Source organism: Mytilus galloprovincialis, chromosome 10 (genome assembly GCF_965363235.1).
Source record: "Mytilus galloprovincialis chromosome 10, xbMytGall1.hap1.1, whole genome shotgun sequence".
NCBI lineage: Eukaryota > Metazoa > Mollusca > Bivalvia > Mytilida > Mytilidae > Mytilus > Mytilus galloprovincialis.
In genome coordinates, this window is record NC_134847.1 from 34,930,754 (window position 1) to 34,947,705 (window position 16,952).

A 16,952-nucleotide genomic window follows, 5' to 3' on the forward strand; every position below is an offset into this window, starting at 1 on the left:
GAAGTGGAAAAAGCCTTAGATATAATCTATCCGTGACCTTTCAAGTGCACGTTTACTTGAAAGGGAACTTCGTTGTTGACATGGATGGCGTTTGAAGATGTGACTTAATGATTTAGAATGATGATTGATCAGCCAACATCACCAGATATGGATTTGATAATGCCATTGATAAAACGATACGTGGTTTTGTAGTAAGATCGAACAAACTTATCAGATGGGGTTTACGAAGCAAGAAAACATGTTTTTGAAAGTGGAAAGACTTATTGATGATATTTGAACGACTCGGTCTAATGTCATCATCATGTAAAACGTGCAATATACCATGGCGGGTGTGGATGAGTAACAAGCTTGAGATTTGGTTTCTATGCTTACTATTCCAGACGCTTATAATGGCGGGGAAAATATGAAACTTTGGACAACTCTTTGTGAGGCCTCTTCACCTTATCAGGAGCTTGTACATTATTGATGTTAAAACCAATACCGCCGCTGTCTTAGTAAATGAGGAAAATCAGCTTTCCGATTGTGAATATTTGCGGCCATAAATGATCTGTACTTTTAAAGATGTTTTAGTACTACAGTGATTTTATCTTATTTTCATCAATCTATCCAAATAAAAGCTCTATTTCGAAGATATGGACTGAGGACTCATCTTTGAAATTTACTCCAAATTGGTTTTATATACCGGAAGTGTTAGCTTTGTATTTAATCATTATCTATAGAATACAATAGGTGGTTTAGAAGAAAACTTAAAGCCAAAACCAAATGGTAACTGACCAGCACAAAAAAAAAAACAGTTTCTTTACATTTTGAAATTAAGTTGAATATTAAAGTAAAATAATGATGTTTCATGTCCGCCAGTTTGACTATAACCGAAAGTAATGCTTTTAAAGACATATGTCTTATGTATTGTATCCATTAGCAGCATCAAAGAAAGGTTCCTGAACAATTTAATGATAGTAGCAATACCCTCCTTTAAAAATAAGCTTATTTTAGTACAATGTCCGCCATGTCGGATTTTACCAAAAGTAGGGTTTTAAAAGACATCTTATCTATATAAAATATCCAAAAGTAGTACATAACAAAGGTTTGTTCCAAATATTATTATATCAGCATGATAAAAACCGCTTTTCACACACTTACACTAGCCTCTGATATTTGGATGATTTAAGTATGATGTCGGCCATTTAAGATGTTTACCGGATGTGAGACATTTTTTTCAAATGCCTCCTTATCTTGAATAAAAGAGTAACAGCTGAGCTGAGTCTATGCCAAATTTTATTCCTTTAGCATGATTTGCACAATTTTTCACAAAGTGGCCGTATTAATTTCTGGTACATTAGATCATCGAATCAGCTATTCCATAACATACCAAGTACTTTTGTGTTTTGTCCGCATATAGTGACTGTAGTACTTTTTTCCGTTTTAGCTAGCTTACGTATATCCACACGGTTTGACGTCCAGGATCGGAGATAGAATCCAGTTTCCTCCATCATTGATCTCCCTTCCTTATAGTCAGCCCACCCTCGTTCTGTAAACTTAACAGAATGTTGTCCACATACAAATCAGTCATTCAAACTTTGCGAATTATGCGATGTCGACAAATGCATTCGTAAACAATTTTGATAGGCATAGTGCTTGATTCCTTCTGTACAGGATGATAAGGAATGTAGTGATACTTTTCTTAAGTTCATCTGTTTCATCTACCTTCTCTATGAATCCTCTTCGTTCCTGTTCTTGTATAATGTTCCCGTACTTCTTTAACATATCTGAGTTTTGAGTAAGTCTTTGAAGGACGTTTTCTGTCCTTCTGTTCGTGACTGCTTAATTTATAGGCAATTCATCACGTTTTCAAGGTAACATAGCGGAATATTTGTTTTCTCAGAACTCAATTGATCTGTCCTGATAGACTTAAATATATGCATTGTCGTCTTCGTCTACCTCCCTACTATTTATTCCTATTGAATCTAAATTCCAAAATCTCTCCAGATTGAATTCTTTAACTTTGTGTGATACTAGAACATTACACATACTAGTCTTCGACGTGTTTGTTTTCTTACCGTATGTAAGTACCGAAAGCATTTATCCGATATTGGATTTCACGGCGGTCGGATCGTTTACACCAACTATATAATCGTTAACAATGTCCCCGTAGTGATATGTGCCTACCAGCAACGATATCTCGAATGAATCGTGCTTTGTCACCGTGTGCGCTATCTTTAAACCACGCAAATAACCGTTCTGTGTATCAATATTACGTATGTGATTCTGTATAGGCATCCCGATCATCTGTACTATCAGTACTTTGATTGACAATACGTGTCCTACATCGGTTTTCAGATAGATTGTTGACTTTTCTATGTGTCTCACGTTTTTCTCTGCACCTCCAAATGCCGATTAATATATTATTTATGTTCCCGCTATCTGTAAATTTAGTTAAGTTTTGCGTTTCAAAAGATGTTTGCCCTCCTTCGTCAAAAAGAATATCCGTATCTATAAAGAACTGATTTGAGCCTACTTGTGCCACGGCAGTTTTCAAAAGTACATTCGATTGCAATTCTGTCCGTTGAGAATACAAAATAGTAGTATTATGTTCCGTATCATCAATGTCATTCACGAGTTGAACGTTGGGCGAATTCGAAGATAGTGGGTTTAACGTGCATTATATTAGTTTGTGTGGTGTTTCTCATTACAATGTGCGTTTAGATTTACATTCGTTTAGTCTGTGTATACCAAGGTAGTTAAAGATAACAAATTTGTTCATACGGCATTATGTGTCGGCTGTTTTACTGCAATGAGTTGGTGGATGTATTTCGTGACAGTAAACGCTAGGTCTAGTCTCAATATTCTTGTAAGATTTAGATTTCACCAATTCGGATGTCGACTCTTTTGTCCTGTGTCCGGTATAACGATATCGTCTAATATGCTTTCAGGGAGGTCCGTTATACCAACGTTTTTGCTCTATGTCCTCGCGCGAGATATTTTCTGACTTCAACGGGTAATTTGTTTACAATAATGGGAAGAAGTAGTGTGCCGTATGTTTCATGTGTCTTACCCAAAGTTTCTAGACCTTGACGCTACCTCCAATTTGATCGTAAAAAACTTCGTAAGCTTGTTTACTGATTTATAGGCGAAGGAATTTCTAAATCTAGTGCTTCGTGTTCTACTTCATGAGCTTTCAAGCAGTTACACTTTTGTATATTTGTAAGTAACTAGTTAAGATGTACGGACGACTCAGATGAGTCCCAGAAGGTTTGCCATTCTGAAATCGTGCCTTCGAAAGTTGGAAGCGTAAGTTTTGGTACGTTACTCTGATTAAAAGTTGCAGGAAATGTACTTTATTGCGTGTTGATTGTGAGAATGGCTTGGGCAAACTGGTTTTCAAACGACAGTGCGTTGTGTAGGTTTGCTATGTTTTGCGTTGAAACAAACGGTATAGTTTTTGGATTTAAAGTGTGCGTTCTAGTACTTTAGTATTTGATTCAATGTGACGGGACTGCAGGATTTTGGACATTTGTATGAACTTACGTACGTGTCAAATCAAGGTTATCATATTAACCGAAAATTCATCTGAATGAAATAATCTAATTTACAACATCTTCCGGTACAAGTCCTAAAACAATGTTTGTGTTTGCACAAGTTTTCCAAGTGTTGTAATGACTTCTACTTGATCGAATTTTGTATTCTCCTTTGTTTCATCTAATCTTCGGTATACCTTGAACTAAACGTATTTTGCGATTGACTATCTGAACAACGGAACCGAAATTACGTTAGTGATTGCGAAAAGCAGATTAGCGCAAGTGAAAACCCTTACATAACCGCAACTAGAACTTATGGCCGCAGTTATTGGAACTAGACTAGCTTTTCATGTAAAATCGACCTTCTAATGTACAAACATGGCTTTCTGGTCGGATAGCTGTATAGTATTGCACTGGTTAAATCATCGAAACTGTTTAAACGATTTATTGTGAATCGAGCGCGAGGAATAACAAAATCTACAAAATCAACATTAATGGAGATATTGCTCAAAAGAATGCAACCCAACCAATCTCTTAACACGAGGAATTGACGTCGATCAATACATCGATAGTGTCCTTTAAAAAAAGACAGAATTAGTTAACGGTATTGACAATTACAGAAAAAAAACGAAGACGAGGAATTTCTAAACAATGAAGTTCATACTGATCACTATGATATCAGTAACGTTATAGACAATTGGAAATATTGAAATTTTCAGGAAAGTGATTTGAGTAACTGCTTACGTTCAGCGGTTTATATTTAACTACCAATATACCGATATACCAAACATCTGAGATAAAAACACAAGGCAATATCCTAGCACTAGACAATTGTGACTCTTCATAGATGACGGTAGCTTTTTGAGATGCAATGGAAGGATTCACATCGGAATCATTTTAGAGAATACCAAATTTCCGTTTTTATTACCTGCGAATCATTTACTTACCAAACTGATAGTGACAGACGCACACGAGCGTTCACTTAATTCGGACTCAATGCTACGCTTACTTACGTATTACAATCGTATTGGGTACCGATACTTAGACAATATGTTAAGGAGTAATTGATCAAGTTTTCGCTGTTGTTAATCATTGTAATGTTACGTAAGTGTCACGTGTTGACATTAGAGTCAAAATAGATATACATACATTCTATTCACTTTTGTTATTGTTAGCTATATAGTTGTCCGATGTAACCTCTTAACGATATTGGTGTCAAGTGAACCTCTTAACGATATTGGTGTCAAGTGACCAGGATGAATTTACAACTGAAATCGATACTAGCAGGACATAGTAGTGCCGTCTCCGGAATATTCCAGAAATTCGAGGAAAAATGGGGAGAGCGGCACAAAACTTGTTGATTCCAATAACCTTCGAAACAGAAATCGTTAACTCTGATGATTATTTATTTAATTTAGAAAAAAAATACAGCCAATAGCAAAATTTATCTAAGTACAAACATCAACGCTAAACACAAATGCCACAAGTTCGCAACATCACGCAAACGTACATGAATGAATAATTTTACATACCTTCATACAAGAGCTTACGTTATTTTTTACGACAAAATTGAAACATATGTACGTGGTTTAGAATCCCTTGGTCAAACAGAGAATACATATGACCCATTATTGGTCCCTATCATATTGAAAAAGTTACCGGGGACGTACGCATAAATCTTACAAGACACCATGAATCAAATAGTTGGCAATTAAATGAACTACTACATATACTATCTCAAGAACTCAACATTATGGAGAGAGGCAATTCCTCTGATCATACGGAAACTTAAACCACTACAGCAGCATTTCACACCAATGCAAAGGTACGTACAAAATAAATCAACACAAATAAACGTAAAATCATGTGTACTTTTGTAACGAATCACATGTTCCCGTTAATTGCACTAAGATAATTGATCAAACAGCAAATATTTCTGTTGTTAAACAGCATCGTTTATGTTTTAACTGTCTTTGACCCCCAATATAGCTGATTGCAAATCACACAAAAGTTGCAGGAAATGTAAAATAAAGCAGCATACTAGTTTATGCAAAGACGAGGTTAAAAAGATGAAAAACAGAGTAACACTAATGAATATATTACTAGTAACACAATTCAGTAAACACAACACAACGCGAAGAAAACGGGTACAGTTCTTCACTCACAGACACAGACTAAAAACTGTCGTAGCGCAAGTAAGTTCGGGCATTCAATGTACTTACACAAACACATTATTTGACAAGGGCGCACAGATGCCCTCCTCACAGAAAAATAAGCTACAGAGCTTGATTTGACAATTACCAGACAGAAGACCATAAACTTGTCAGGATTTTGTGACACAAGTGATGGCACAGACAACGGCAAATTACCTATCAACGTTTTGATTGTACCAGAAATAGCTGTACCAATGAAGACTTATGTACGTAATATAACAAATTTAAAGTATTTGTTTGGCTTGAAATTAGACCATCCGGTCTCACATGACCCAATGGTTGAAGATTCTCTATTGAATTATATCTAATTCGATTATTACTGGTCAATTGTCGATGATAGAATAGTATGAGGAACAGGACCTACTACCGTCAAGTCGGAAATCCGTAACCTTCTGTCCGGCACAATCAATTGAATACCTGCAAATCCAGATCACACACTTACGTCAATGATGAACATATTAGTAGGTCACACAGTTGAAGAGTAGAACTTTTATAATGGAGAAATTTGTGGAAGTTGAAGCTGCTAGTATAAATAATAGTGACAACAAATCTGAAAACAGACAATTCCAAGATGTATATAAATCAAATGGTAGAGGTTACCATATGGAAACATAAAGATATGTTGATAAGTTACCTTGTAAGGGGGAACACCAAACTTTACTAGACAACAGAAGTATTGAATAACGGAGAACAGAAAATGTCATTAAGCGTCTTAATCGTGAACTTACACTTTTACAGAAAAACGGAAAAATTATTAATGAACAAGAAAAACGTAGATTTATCGAGAGAGTTGATGAACGATCAGCCAAAACAATTGTTCATTCCATACCGCACCATCATTTCCGTAAAAAGTCGTCAACCACGCCAATCAGAATTGTATTTGACTGTAGCTGCAAACCTTCACCTATTAATTTAAGCTTAAATGATTGTTTGATGGATCTTTGGCCAAACTTTAATGATTTAACCGGAATTTTTCTCCGATTTAGAATGCACAAATACGCCGTCTCGACAGGTATAGAAAAAGCCTTACTTATTATGGGCTGGATGAAGAGGATCGTGATGTTACCAGATTCTCTTATGCGTAGTAACCCGGATGACCCAAATAGTCAACTAACCGCAAACAGATTCAAGTCAGTATAATTTGGAGCAACTTTCTCTCCGTTTATCATAAATGCTGTTATACGTAAACATTTGACTGCAATTCAACAGACTGGACAGCAATGTTAAAGAAATACTTTTATGTTGACAATATTATATCGAGCTTTAATTAACAAAGAGCTTTGTTAGACTTCTTCCATGCATCACGTTTAGTATTTGTAAATGATTTGTATGATGCGAGAGCATAAGAAATTGAACATTTATCAAAATCATCATGTAACCGAGAAGCTTAACCCTTATGGAACAATTTTGTTCGGTGGATGGTGGGAGAGATTGAGAGGAATAACGAAAAACTGCATTAAACGAGCACATATGGACAATAAAACACTCAACACGATAATGACTGAAGTAGAACGTTTACTCAGTGATCGCCCACTAACATACGTTTCATCGGATCAAACGCGGACGACGAACCCCTTACTCCGTCACATTTATTATATTGAAAACGGACCAAGACGCTACCGTATAACGGCCTTAAAGACTGTAGTTTACAACCAGGAACCAAAGACACTACGCATGAACCAGTAACTGGCTAGACAATCGAAGTTTCTTTCATTAATTCTTAAAAACTACATAAAAAGATGGAAGCAGGAATACATAAATTCGCTTAGGAAATATTACCGATACACAGATCGAAACACATAGAACATTAACGTCGGAAATATGTAGTTCAGATTCAGGACTATGTATCTAGAGTAAATTGGACTTTGGCGATCAGTGACAAATTTTTTTACGGCAAAGATGGACTTACACGATCAGCCATAATTCGAACAAAAACTGGTTTGATATCTAGACCAATCATCAAACTTGAATTCTTTGGAACTTGAAAATATAGCAGCTCAGAGTGAGGAAAAGACGAAAATAAAAACATAGACTAACATGTGTTAAATATAAATCGTGAAAAGTAAAATGATAACGCGTGATTAGCATATGGACATTAAAATGAATTTAAACCGTGGGCTGTTAAATATTTTACATATAAACTTTAAAATTTTACTAGTAATTTATTTTATTAGAACTTTAATAATTAATGTTGTGATCACTTTCATTTATTTTAAAGTAATTCATGTGCGGCCCTAGTATGTTAAGATCAAAATCACAAACGCAACGTTCTTGCTGCCCATATTCATTGTAACATGTGTGACATGTTGACATTAGAGCTTGAATAGAAAGAATTATTCACATGAGTCATTATATCAGAGGGAGAGGTATCCATTGCCTCAAAAATGACAAAAATCTTTAATGCCCTAGACTCGTACGACTTAGCCAGGAAAGGATAAGGTTGGTACCTTTATATATCACAAAGTCGAAATGAACTATTGCCAGCTGGCCAAACCAAGACATTTTCCACATGGGTCATGACACAAGAGATATATGTAGTAGTTGTATAATGGCCCATAGTACTTATGTCCTAGACCCGTACGAGTTTGTCAGGAGTGGATAACAAGGGTTGTGGTACTCTGATTTATCACGAAGTCGAAAAAAACTATTGCCGGATGGCCAAATTAAGAAATTCTCCACGTGGGTCATTATATCAGAGGAAGAAATAGGAATTGCCTCTAAAATGACCCATACTACTATACCCTAGACCGTACGACCTAGTCAGCAAAGAGAAAGATGGGCACCTTTATATATCTCAAAGTCGAATTGAACTATTGACGACTTGTCAAACTAAAAGATTCTCCTCGTGGACCATGATACAGAGGTTAAGGTACTAATTACCTTTAAAATGACCAGCAAGTAAAAGTATGTTTGAATATTTTGATATACAAGAGTACTTCCCTTACCCTTTTCCTACCAATACGTACGGATCTATGATATACGATACATGGGCCTTTTTAGAGAAAACACCTACGCTAATCTTTTTATTAGCCCACAAGGAGAAACTCTTAGTTTGGTCTTTGTGATATACAAAAGTACTTCCCTTTGCTGTTCAACAGGTACGGGTCTAGGACATAATAACCATGGGTAATTTTCGAGGCAACATTATTCCATACATCTGATATGTTTGACAACGCAATCAGGGTTATCTTAAAGGCAATGGCTACCTCTACCTCTGCTAATATGGTCCGTGTTTAGATTATCTTAGTCGGTCAGCTGGCAATATTTCATTTTGACTTCGTTGTACACCGGGATACTATATCCCCCTTTAAACCGTCTGCTGACAAATTTGCACAGGTCTAGGGCATGATTGTTATGGGCCATTTTAGAGGAAATGCCTACCTCTACCACTGGTATAATGGCCCACGTGGAGAATCCCTTAGTTTGGCCAGCCGGCAATAGTTCAGTTCGAATTCGTTGTATCCGGGATACCATATCCCCCCTTTGAACCCTCTACTGCCAAACTCGTACGGGTCTAGGGTATAATTTTTATGGGCCATATATATGCATTTTAAAGGCAATACGTACCTCTTCCTCTGGTATCATTGCCCACGTGGAGAATCTCTTCGTTTTGCCAGCCGGCAATAGTTCATTTTCGAATTTGTGACATACCAGGGTACCCCCTTATCCTTTCCTGACTAACTCGTACGGGTCTAGGGCATAAGTGCTATGAGCCATTTTATAGGCAATACCAACCTCTACCTCTGGTATGATGGTTGATGTGGAGAATCTCTTAGTTTAGCCAGCCGGCAATAGTTCAGTTCGAATTCGTTGTAAACCGGAATACCATATCCCCCCTTCTAACCCTCTACTGACAAACTCGTACGGGTATGGTACAAGTGCTCTGGGCCATTTTAAAGGCAATAAGTGCTTCTTCCTCTGGTATCATTGCCCACGTGGAGAATCTCTTCGTTTGGCCAGCCGGCAATAGTTCATTATCGAATTTGTGATATACCAGGGTACCACCCTTATCCTTTTCTGACTAACTCGTACGGGTCTAGGGCATAAGTGCTCTGGGCCATTTTAGAGGCAATACCAACCTCTACCTCTGGTATAATGTTCGATGTGGAGAATCTCTTAGTTTGGCCAGCCGGCAATAGTTCAGTTCGAATTCGTTGTAAACCGGAATACCATATCCCCCCTTTCAACTTTCTACTGACAAACTCGTACGGGTCTAGGGTATAAGTGCTATGGGCCATTTTAAAGGCAATAAGTACCTCTTTCTCTGGTATCATTGCCCACGTGGAGAATCTCTTCGTTTGGGCAGCCGGCAATAGTTCATTTTCGAATTTGTGATATACCAGGGTACCCCCCTTATCCTTTTCTGACTAACTCGTACGGGTCTAGGGCATAAGTGCTATGGGCCATTTTAGAGGCAATTCCAACCTCTACCTCTGGTATAATGGTCGATGTGGAGAATCTCTTAGTTTGGCCAGCCGGCAATAGTTCAGTTCGAATTCGTTGTATCCGGGATACCATATCCCCCCTTTGAACCCTCTACTGACAAACTCGTACGGGTCTAGGGTATAAGTGCTATGGACCATTTTAAAGGCAATAAGTACCTCTTCCTCTGGTATCATTGCCCACGTGGAGAATCTCTTCGTTTGGCCAGCCGGCAATAGTTCATTTTCGAATTTGTGATATACCAGGGTACCCCCCTTATCCTTTTCTGACTAACTGGTACGGGTCTAGGGCATAAGTGCTATGGGCCATTTTAGAGGCAATACCAACCTCTACCTCTGGTATAATGGTCGATGTGGAGAATTTCTTAGTTTGGCCAGCCGGCAATAGTTCAGTTCGAATTCGTTGTAAACCGGAATACCATATCCCCCCTTTTAACCTTCTACTGACAAACTCGTACGGGTCTAGGGTACAAGTGCTATGGGCCATTTTAAAGGGAATAAGTACCTCTTCCTCTGGTACCATAGCCCACGTGGAGAATCTCTTCGTTTGGCCAGCCGGCAATAGTTCATTTTAGAATTTGTGATATACCAGGGTACCCCCTTATCCTTTCCTGACTAACTCGTACGGGTCTAGGGCATAAGTGCTATCGGCCATTTTATAGGCAATACCAACCTCTACCTCTGGTATGATGGTTGATGTGGAGAATCTCTTAGTTTGGCCAGCCGGCAATAGTTCAGTTCGAATTCGTTGTAAACCGGAATACCATATCCCCCCTTTTAACCCTCTACTGACAAACTCATACGGGTCTAGGGTACAAGTGCTATGGGCCATTTTAAAGGCAATAAGTACCTCTTCCTCTGGTATCATTGCCCACGTGGAGAATTTCTTCGTTTGGCCAGCCGGCAATAGTTCATTATCGAATTTGTGATATACCAGGGTACCACCCTTATCCTTTTCTGACTAACTCGTACGGGTCTAGGGCATAAGTGCTCTGGGCCATTTTAGAGGCAATACCAACCTCTACCTCTGGTATAATGTTCGATGTGGAGAATCTCTTAGTTTGGCCAGCCGGCAATAGTTCAGTTCGAATTCGTTGTAAACCGGAATACCATGTCCCCCCTTTTAACCCTCTACTGACAAATTCGTACGGGTCTAGGGTACAAGTGCTCAGAGCCATTTTTAAGGCAATAAGTACCTCTTCCTCTGGTATCATTGCCCACGTGGAGAATCTCTTCATTTGGCCAGCCGGCAATAGTTCATTTTCGAATTTGTGACATACCAGGGTACCCCCCTTATCCTTTCAAGACTAACTCGTACGAGTCTAGGGCATAAGTGCTATGGGCCATTTTATAGGCCATACAAACCTCTACCTCTGGTATCATGGTCGATGTGGTGAATCTCTTATTTTAGCCAGCCGACAATAGTTCAGTTCGAATTCGTTGTAAACCGAAATATCATATCCCCCGTTTTAACCCTCCACTGACAAACTCGTACGGGTCTAGGGTACAAGTGCTCTGGGCCATTTTAAGGGCAATAAGTACCTCTTCCTCTGGTATCATTGCCCACGTGGAGAATCTCTTCGTTTGGCCAGCCGGCAATAGTTTATTTTCGAATTTGTGATATACCAGGGTACCCCCTTATCCTTTCCTGACTAACTCGTACGGGTCTAGGGCATAAGTGCTATGAGCCATTTTATAGGCAATACCAACCTCTACCTCTGGTATGATGGTTGATGTGGAGAATCTCTTAGTTTGGCCAGCCGGCAATAGTTCAGTTCGAATTCGTTGTAAACCGGAATACCATATCCCCCCTTTTAACCCTCTACTGACAAACTCGTACGGGTCTAGAGTACAAGTGCTATGGACCATTTTAAAGGCAATAAGTACCTCTTCCTCTGGTATCATTGCCCACGTGGAGAATCTCTTCTTTTGGCCAGCCGGCAATAGTTCATTTTAGAATTTGTGATATACCAGGGTACCCTCCTTATTCTTTCCAGACTAACTCGTACGGGTCTAGGGCATAAGTGTTCTGGGCCATTTTATAGGCAATACCAACCTCTACCTCTGGAATGATGCTCGATGTGGAGAATCTCTTAGTTTGGCCAGCCGGCAATAGTTCAGTTCAAATTCGTTGTAAACCGGAATACCATATCCCCCCTTTTAACCTTCTACTGACAAACTCGTACGGGTCTAGGGTACAAGTGCTATGGACCATTTTAAAGGCAATAAGTACCTCTTCCTCTGGTTTCATTGCCCACGTGGAGAATCTCTTCGTTTGGCCAGCCGGCAATAGTTCATTTTCGAATTTGTGATAAACCAGGGTACCCTCTTATCCTTTCCTGACTAACTCGTACGGGTCTAGGGCATAAGTGCTATGAGCCATTTTATAGGCAATACCAACCTCTACCTCTGGTATGATGGTTGATGCGGAGAATCTCATAGTTTGGCCAGCCGGCAATAGTTCAGTTCGAATTCGTTGTAAACCGGAATACCATATCCCCCCTTTTAACCCTCTACTGACAAACTCGTACGGGTCTAGGGTACAAGTGCTATGGGCCATTTTAAAGGCAATAAGTACCTCTTCCTCTGGTATCATTGCCCACGTGGAGAATCTCTTCGTTTGGCCAGCCGGCAATAGTTCATTATCGAATTTGTGATATACCAGGGTACCACCCTTATCCTTTTCTGACTAACTCGTACGGGTCTAGGGCATAAGTGCTCTGGGCCATTTTAGAGGCAATACCAACCTCTACCTCTGGTATGATGTTCGATGTGGAGAATCTCTTAGTTTGGCCAGCCGGCAATAGTTCAGTTCGAATTCGTTGTAAACCGGAATACCATATCCCCCCTTTCAACTTTCTACTGACAAACTCGTACGGGTCTAGGGTATAAGTGCTATGGGCCATTTTAAAGGCAATAGGTACCTCTTTCTCTGGTATCATTGCCCACGTGGAGAATCTCTTCGTTTGGCCAGCCGGCAATAGTTCATTTTCGAATTTGTGATATACCAGGGTACCCCCCTTATCCTTTTCTGACTAACTCGTACGGGTCTAGGGCATAAGTGCTATGGGCCATTTTAGAGGCAATACCAACCATTTACCTCTGGTATAATGGTCGATGTGGAGAATCTCTTAGTTTGGCCAGCCGGCAATAGTTCAGTTCGAATTCGTTGTATCCGGGATACCATATCCCCCCTTTGAACCCTCTACTGACAAACTCGTACGGGTCTAGGGTATAAGTGCTATGGGCCATTTTAAAGGCAATAAGTACCTCTTCCTCTGGTATCATTGCCCACGTGGAGAATCTCTTCGTTTGGCCAGCCGGCAATAGTTCATTTTCGAATTTGTGATATACCAGGGTACCCCCCTTATCCTTTTCTGACTAACTCATACGGGTCTAGGGCATAAGTGCTATGGGCCATTTTAGAGGCAATACCAACCTCTACCTCTGGTATAATGGTCGATGTGGAGAATCTCTTAGTTTGGCCAGCCGGCAATAGTTCAGTTCGAATTCGTTGTATCCGGGATACCATATCCCCCCTTTGAACCCTCTACTGACAAACTCGTACGGGTCTAGGGTACAAGTGCTATGGACCATTTTAAAGGCAATAAGTACCTCTTCCTCTGGTATCATTGCCCACGTGGAGAATCTCTTCGTTTGGCCAGCCGGCAATAGTTCATTTTCGAATTTGTGATATACCAGGGTACCCCCCTTATCCTTTTCTGACTAACTCGTACGGGTCTAGGGCATAAGTGCTATGGGCCATTTTAGAGGCAATACCAACTTCTACCTCTGGTATAATGGTCGATGTGGAGAATCTCTTAGTTTGGCCAGCCGGCAATAGTTCAGTTCGAATTCGTTGTAAAGCGGAATACCATATCCCCCCTTTTAACCTTCTACTGACAAACTCGTACGGGTCTAGGGTACAAGTGCTATGGGCCATTTTAAAGGCAATAAGTACCTCTTCCTCTGGTATCATTGCCCACGTGGAGAATCTCTTCGTTTGGCCAGCCGGCAATAGTTCATTTTAGAATTTGTGATATACCAGGGTACCCCCTTATCCTTTCCTGACTAACTCGTACGGGTCTAGGGCATAAGTGCTATCGGCCATTTTAGAGGCAATACCAACCTCTACCTCTGGTATGATGGTTGATGTGGAGAATCTCTTAGTTTGGCCAGCCGGCAATAGTTCAGTTCGAATTCGTTGTAAACCGGAATACCATATCCCCCCTTTTAACCCTCTACTGACAAACTCGTACGGGTCTAGGGTACAAGTGCTATGGACCATTTTAAAGGCAATAAGTACCTCTTCCTCTGGTATCATTGCCCACGTGGAGAATCTCTTCGTTTGGCCAGCCGGCAATAGTTCATTTTAGAATTTGTGATATACCAGGGTACCCTCCTTATTCTTTCCAGACTAACTCGTACGGGTCTAGGGCATAAGTTTTCTGGGCCATTTTATAGGCAATACCAACCTCTACCTCTGGTATGATGCTCGATGTGGAGAATCTCTTAGTTTGTCCAGCCGCCAATAGTTCAGTTCGAATTCGTTGTAAACCGGAATACCATATCCCCCCTTTTAACCTTCTACTGACAAACTCGTACGGGTCTAGGGTACAAGTGCTATGGACCATTTTAAAGGCAATAAGTACCTCTTCCTCTGGTATCATTGCCCACGTGGAGAATCTATTCGTTTGGCCAGCCGGCAATAGTTCATTTTAGAATTTGTGATATACCAGGGTACCCCCCTTATCCTTTCCTGACTAACTCGTACGGGTCTAGGGCATAAGTGCTATGAGCCATTTTATAGGCAATACCAACCTCTACCTCTGGTATGATGGTTCATGTGGAGAATCTCTTAGTTTGACCAGCCGGCAATAGTTCAGTTCGAATTCGTTGTAAACCGGAATACCATATCCCCCCTTTTAACCCTCTACTGACAAACTCGTACGGGTCTAGGGCACAAGTGCTATGGGCCATTTTAAAGGCAATAAGTACATCTTCCTCTGGTATCATTGCCCACGTGGAGAATCTCTTCGTTTGGCCAGCCGGCAATAGTTCATTTTCGAATTTGTGATATACCAGGGTACCCCCCCCCCCCCTTATTCTTTCCTGACTAACTCGTACGGGTTTAGGGCATAAGTGCTATGGGCCATTTTAAAGGCAATGATATAAATTTTTAATGTTAAGATTAATGACTGAGATTGGTCTCCGTAATTTTGAAGAATTATATGTCATTGAAATAGTACTTGACAGTTTTTATTTTTCTGTTGTTTTTATTTCTGCAATTAACTATGTTTCTATTTTTTCTGATCTGTTTAAATAGAAAATACTGTCTGTATTGTATGTTTTAGTTTCATGATTGGACTATATTTGTAGACAACGAACAACGAACAAATTATGGAATGCCCATATGACCATCAATTCTCTGTAATTCCTAAATTTCTATACTAGTATTCAATCATTTTTTTTATTTATTGTAGCTTACATTAATTCAATAATCACAAAATTTTAATAAGAACTGTTCTTTGCTTTATTTGTTTGTTGTAATGTCCCATTAAATTTCTATATTTAATTATATTTATTTCAACTTGTTATTGCTTCAGTTTACATTATTTCTCTTATCACAGAATGTTAAAAGACCATTACTTTGTTTTATATTTATGGAAGCATTTGCATTGTTTTTATTACATTTACAATGTTATTTAAAGACGCAGACCTAGAAGTCCTTGAAGAAGACCAAAAGTTAATTTAGTAAACGCGGACCTCGAAGAAGACACCCATTGACATGCCTGTTTGAAGTAATATCACATATAAATAGGAACGTTATTTAATCATAGTTATCGTTCATAGTTTCTAACAACACTTCTTCGAACGCAAGTTATCTCATGAATATTATTGCCGGCTCATGAATATTATTGAAGGCTGGCCTCATGAATATTAACGCCGGCTGCTATCGACGGCTAGATCCACACTAGTCCGAGTTGTCTACGTATACCAAAAGAAGATGTGGTTATGATTGTTAATGAGACAACTCTCCACTAGAGTCCAAAATGACACGGAAATTAACAACTAAAGATCACCGTTCGGCCTTCAACAATGAGCAAAGCCCATACAGCATAGTCAGCTATAAAATGCCCCGAAATGACAATCTAGTACTTTAATGGCCACTAGCGTGTCAAAACTGAGGCTGTGACTGTGGTTCTTTCTTCGGTAAAGTGTGTTTAGCTTAGATCTTTAAAAATAGACACGCGTTACTTGTTTTCTTGTCGAAGGCCAGTGGGTTTCTCTGGCTTTCTCTACAAATTAATCTTGATTGTCATGGAATGCCAATCCTCTACATTAAATTTGAAGTTGTATGTCTATTAAACCTCAATAAATTTGAAAAATACTGGACAGTAAATCAGTTGTCGATTCGTGAACTTACTGCATCCAGTAAACCATTTGTAAACTACTATTAAATATTGCGTTTACTTGACCAATAAACTACCAGGAAAATAATAAACTCGGAACTTACAACTGATTTTCAAGTAGTTTATTGATTCCTTAAACTAATCATTTCATGCAGTGTTAATATTGATATTAAAAGACCTCCGAACAAAAAGGGGTGTTCAGATCCCCGAGCCCGAAGGGCGAGGGGATTTGAACAGCCATTTTTGTGAAGAGGTCTTTTAATGTCAATATTAACTTAATCATTGCACTTTTAATGACTTACAAACCGTCAAAAATATAAGAAAAGTACATAAAAAGCACTTGCAGAAACCTAATTCCCCTGAATTGGA